The sequence below is a fragment of the Teleopsis dalmanni genome, chromosome 2, assembly GCF_002237135.1.
Source record: "Teleopsis dalmanni isolate 2A chromosome 2, ASM223713v2, whole genome shotgun sequence".
Lineage (NCBI taxonomy): Eukaryota > Metazoa > Arthropoda > Insecta > Diptera > Diopsidae > Teleopsis > Teleopsis dalmanni.
In genome coordinates, this window is record NC_051847.1 from 134006793 (window position 1) to 134012724 (window position 5932).

Genomic DNA, 5932 nt, shown 5'->3' on the forward strand with positions numbered 1-5932 from the left:
AAGTAAAAGATACACAAAAGCAGCATAAGTATCTTTAAGATACTTCTTTTGCTGCCGATGTTGATGTTGATGCTGCTGCTGCTGCTGCTTCTGTTGGTTCTTCATCCTACCACATATGTACGAGTATGAGTATGAGCACGGTCTCGGTCTCGTCTTTTGCCGGACTGCTGCTTTGACTTGTATACCATGTACTTTGCATTCGTATGCAAATAAGTCAAAGTCCGCGCGGCCAAAAAATAAATGAAAATAATATTACAAAAAAAAAAAAAACAAAAACACTACAAAAAACAAAAATATCACAACAAAAAAATACATACACCAAAAGTTAAAATAAATACACTAAACAGCAAAAAAGTGTCGAGTGTGCTTCTTAATGTAAATTAAAAAATACTAAAAAAAATATATATATGTAAAAAAAAAAAATTAAATAAATATATGTATGTACTAAAAACACAACAACAACAATAACAATAACAACAATAACAACTTGCCAATAACATAGCATAAAATAAATTTTCTTCACATGATCTTCATTTTATGGCGGCAAACTGTGTTGTGTTCACTTATTTAAATCTGGTACCACATGCGAGATTTGGTCCAGCTCTGTGCATTACACTTCGGTACGGTTAAGTTCAGTTCTACACATCAGCTACACATCTACAGCTACAGCTGCAGCTTCAGCTTCAGCTTAAGACAACATGGCTCAGCTGTATTAAGCTTAGCTCAGCTTAACTTGGTTTAGTTATGATCAGCTTAGCTCAGTTTTAATTTCTTTACGTATCGTATGTGGTATGTGGTATGCGCATTCGCAACTCGACCGGCCATAAGTTTGGTAAGTGTAACATAGTCTCTGTTGTAGACAGCGATTGGGTGTGATTTGGGTAACCCAATCAATGATTAGTTTAATATTATTTTCATATACATATACATATATAAATATATTTTATATAAATTGTAATGCATATACATATGAAGTAAAATAATGATAATTCTGTTATTTAAAGTGTGAAATTGCAGTTATGGTATCTATAAATCCATCTATAAGAAATCAGCCAATTAATGTGAAATTCAGTAAAGCTTACTTACTCAGTTTTCAAAATACTTAGTCTACTACTTGTGTCTCAAGTTCAGGTTATAAAGTTTTACATCAGATTACAAATTTTTTCTTAATACTAAGTTTAGTTTTATTATGAATAAAAATTACAACACTTGGATTGTCTTCAAAAAAAAAAGTAATAAAATTGATAAGAAGTTTTTAAGTACGCAAAGTGCACTAATCAAGGTTCTTTGGGTTATATATATCTTGTGTATAAAAATTATGTATAAAACTTTCAACTTGAGTGTCAAGTTCAAAACTTCTCAAACATGTAAAAATCGTGAGACAATTAAAATAACCACTGAATTAAGTATAAAATATTAGCACACTTCTAAAATATTCACAAAATTTAAAGATTTTTTGTAAAGATCTTACTATCTAGAAGCATTTTCAAAATCCAACTTAATTCCCAAAAGATGTTAACGGTGAAAGTAAGATATTATATGGTCTCACTGTACGTCTGTTAGGTTGACTAATGGATAAAAACTTGAAAATGGAGTGGTGCTAGCATCTATCTTATTGAATTTAGCCAACCCAAATGAAATTTTTCAACAGTAACTTTCATACGGCAATTCTAGGTCGATCAATATAACAGAAAAAAAAACGTATAAATAGTTGCTGACATGTTTCGTTTTAGAATCAAAGAAAATTTTTTTCACGATTTTTCCGACAGAAGTTTAATAATGCCATTGAATTTTGGACTATAGAATTCATTAGATGATACAAAATTCTCAAAAAAAGTTAACTGAGAACGGGAATATTACATGATCCTTCACTATGTGTATTAGACTGAGTAATGGACATACTTCGTCCCCGTTTTCACCATTGAAAAACATTGAAATGTGAGCTATAAAAATCATTAGGTGCTACAAAAATGCCAGTACTACTATATATATATTAAGATAGTCAAATATTTCTAAAGTCTGTTCTATCTGCATTAAGGCTTATGGAAATTGAAAGAGAAATCTTAAATACATCTGTGAATGCAATTTTTTAGTTTAGTTTAATGCGAATATTTATGAGAAACACTATATCGTAAATCGGAATTTAACCTAGATTGGCTCTAGATCTGTCAAATTTTGTTGCCCAATCGAACATTTTTAGAGTAATCTAACATTTTTGTAGTAGTGTTGATAGACATTTATATTTTTCATAAATAAATATATCTTATCAAATCATACTCTATTTTTTACGCCATATAAAACAGCTTGCAAGGTAATCTTGCTATTCTGTTAAAATATCTAGAGTGTTATAAATTAAACTCGAGTGTTACACATTTTGCCCAAACTACACCAATTGAAAACGAAAATTCACCTTTAAGGTGAATATCGAATAAAAATTTATACTAGATTTATGAAAATGGCATTGTTTAAGAATATTGTTGTTTCAGAAAATTATAATTAAAAAATAAAAACCTAAGGAGTTCATACATTTATTATAATAATAATAATATTTCGTTTTAAGAGTACGAATCCCTTCATACATTTTAATTGATTTATATTATGTATGAAACCCTTTCAATTTAGCTAGTCTTACAGTTAGTGCTCTACTTAGTTGAAATTTAAGTACAGAAAAATATAACAGCCATAGTGTTAGTTAATAATTTCATCAAAAATTTCTATCAACAACTTCTATTTATTTTTTATTCTATTTACCTCAACTTTACAATAATTTTGTACCATAAAAATAGTTGTATATATTCATATAAATAATTCATTTATATATTACAGAAAATGTGAGTTATTATAGATATTTTATTTTAAATAGTATAATTGTTTAAACTATATTTATATGATATATAAAACATTTAAACTGAATAAATTATGATTCATCTTGTATTCATTGTAAAAATTTTAAATAAAAATACAACAAAAAACAATTCAATCTTAAAAAATGTTTTCTGAACAATCAAGGTAGTACTGATATAAGCACTATTCAGCCGTGACACATTATCATTTTTTGATTGACATTAGGAAATTCATAAAAAAATAAGAATTTATATTATAAATAGGTTTAAAAATAGGTCTAATAATGTATAGGTATGAGTAATTGTTTTTTTTTAAAAAATAATTTATATATTCTCTCAATATGCTTACTATACACACTACTGCTAATGACACTATATTTGAACGGCACTTCTATCATGTTTGATTAAGTTTTTCCTATTTATTTAATTTTAAATATTAAGTAATAAAATTCCTTTACATCCTATGATTATGGATTAAAAATCTAGACACTATGTACTAAATTATTTACTAAATATTTTTACTAAATTAATCTCTTGGATTGAAACTCTCCTTTCTCTTTTCTCTTTCTCTCATTATCTGCTGTCAATCTTATTTGATTATTAACGTATACCAAATTTAAAATATATGTTACGCTTATGGGTCATACCTAACACCCAGATGTGAAGTAGTTAGTTAGTTAAGATGGAGGGAGGACGAGCCGTTTTGAATCCACAAAAACTTCGTAATAATGGATAGTAGATAGAAGGTCAAACTAGAACCAGCCAGAGGCATTAACAAAGGCAAGAATCTGGCTAATGCTGATGCTGGAGATATCGCCAAGTGAATTGAAGAAGGGGGCCCCTAGACACTTAAACCTAGTTCTGGTCAGACCTGGACAAAGACACATCAGGTGTTCTGGTGTCATTTCCTCAAGAGCTGGTAGACACGCACTACAAGAGGTACCACAGGGTAGGCCGAGTCTAGCTCCATGCTGTCCTTTGGACTAGTGTCCTGTAAAGACAGATATTACCCTATATACCTCAGATATGTTTCTACAGATTAAGTTAGAGGTTCTATATTTGGAATAGATTGGCCACGTAGCCCTTGACAGATACGAAGTATGGACTATAAAAATTTAAACTGCAAGCAGTCCGCAATCTTACAGTGACAAATCAATTTTGCCAAATCATAATGTGTTAGATGTCTTTCCTAAGTTATCCGAAAGCCCGATTACAACTTCGGATCCTTAGAAAAAAACAAAATTGGTTCTGTATTAGGAAGAACTTTGTGCTCTCAATTTCTGCACATACTAGAAGGGAACTTAAGAAAGATAATTCAAAAATATGAAATTAAAGCCATGAGCTATTTATATTAGTGAGAATTTACATATTTATATATGTGGAGTAAAATATGACCCACAGTCTATTGTAATAGCTAAGAATGATGCATGATGATAGTATAAATCTCTAAGGTTTAACAAGATGTTTGTTAGGTTAAGTTAAGTTTAGGTTAAAACCAGCAACGATGTATTTTAAAATATTGGATATATCATCCAATAAAACAACAGCAACTTCTTAAAATCTATTTTAAGAGATTTCCTCATTAGTGTAAGTAAGATATTTTTCCCCCAACAGAAGATGCTGAAACCACAAACAAGGTCACTAAAAAAAGGTTGTATATGGAAACATTTTGAGATTCAAATAAAAAATATTCCATAATAGGGCCGGTTTATCGTAATGTCCTCTAAAGAACAATCATTTATTGAGTTATGGGTGTTGGTTGTTTTTTTTGACTTAAGTAATGACTAATGACTCATACCAGCGCTTACGCTCTATTTGTCTAGAATATGTCTTTGGTGAATGGGTGTAGTAACATATCCTAAATCAAAGATCTTTAAACAAGTTCTTTATAATATCAAACATACATAAATTAAATTATTATATTAAATTTACTACACGGATGCACAGATTTTTGTGAATTAATTGTAACAATTATAAATTATCTTCAGACATTGCTTCAGCACTGCGTAGAGATATATAATAAACTACTATTGGTAGTTATAAATTGCAGATATATGTAAAGGCATAAAAATGGGAACAGGTAAACTATATATAGAAAATAAAACTATGAAACTGTTTGATCAAATTAACTTATATGGAAATACTACACTAAACACACTTAAATATTTTATACAATCAAAAGGCGTTGCAGTATTATCTTCGATAATTGATCACTTATTGTTATTTTACATCACAAAAATATACACGTAATTAAATAATATATAATATGAATTCAAAATTCTTTCCTTGCAGAACTTAGGGCAGTTAAAAGCTCTCTCCAGCTTTGACGATTTTAAGCTAAGTTCTTGACCACCGGCCAAGAGCCACTTCCCTAACTATCCGCTCGCACCGAGCGGATCCAAGTGGTAAATGAATAGCTTTTTCTTCTCGCACCTTGTGGATTGCATTAAAGTGACATCCCCGTGATGTCTTTATATGAGTTTCTCAATGTAGCGCCAATTCAATTCCATTTCCGTCTCTTGATTTTGTTCTCTAAAGGTGCGGTATTTGTTAACCGGTAGAGTTTTGCATTAAACAGGGTATTCGGCTAAAAGATTTTGCATATATACATTGTGACCGAAAAGTTTCCTTTGCGTTTTAAATAAAACGCAAAATTCTTAATCTTCATCAATATTTATTTTATCTCCTTCAAAATATGCTCCATTAGAAGCGATACACAAATGCCAACGTTTCTTCCAATCATAAAAACATTTTTTATAGGCGCTTTCCGGTATGGCTTTGAGTTCCCTCTGCGAATTCTGTTTTACGTCTTCTATGGATTCAAAACGCGTTCCTCTGAGTGGAAATTTGAGTGAAACAGGAAAAAGTCACACGGTGCAAGATCAGGTGAATACGGTGGCTGTTCGATGGTATTTATTGAATGTTTGGCCTTAAAATCGTTGATAATGTTGAACAAATTGAGGTGAATCGGAACAAGCCGGGCGTTGACACGTCGCATACACAAATTGTCCACCAAAATCAAACGAGCCATCTCACGACCGATGCCTAGCTCTCGTGCTATCTCTCTAACACTCACATGAGGATTTTTG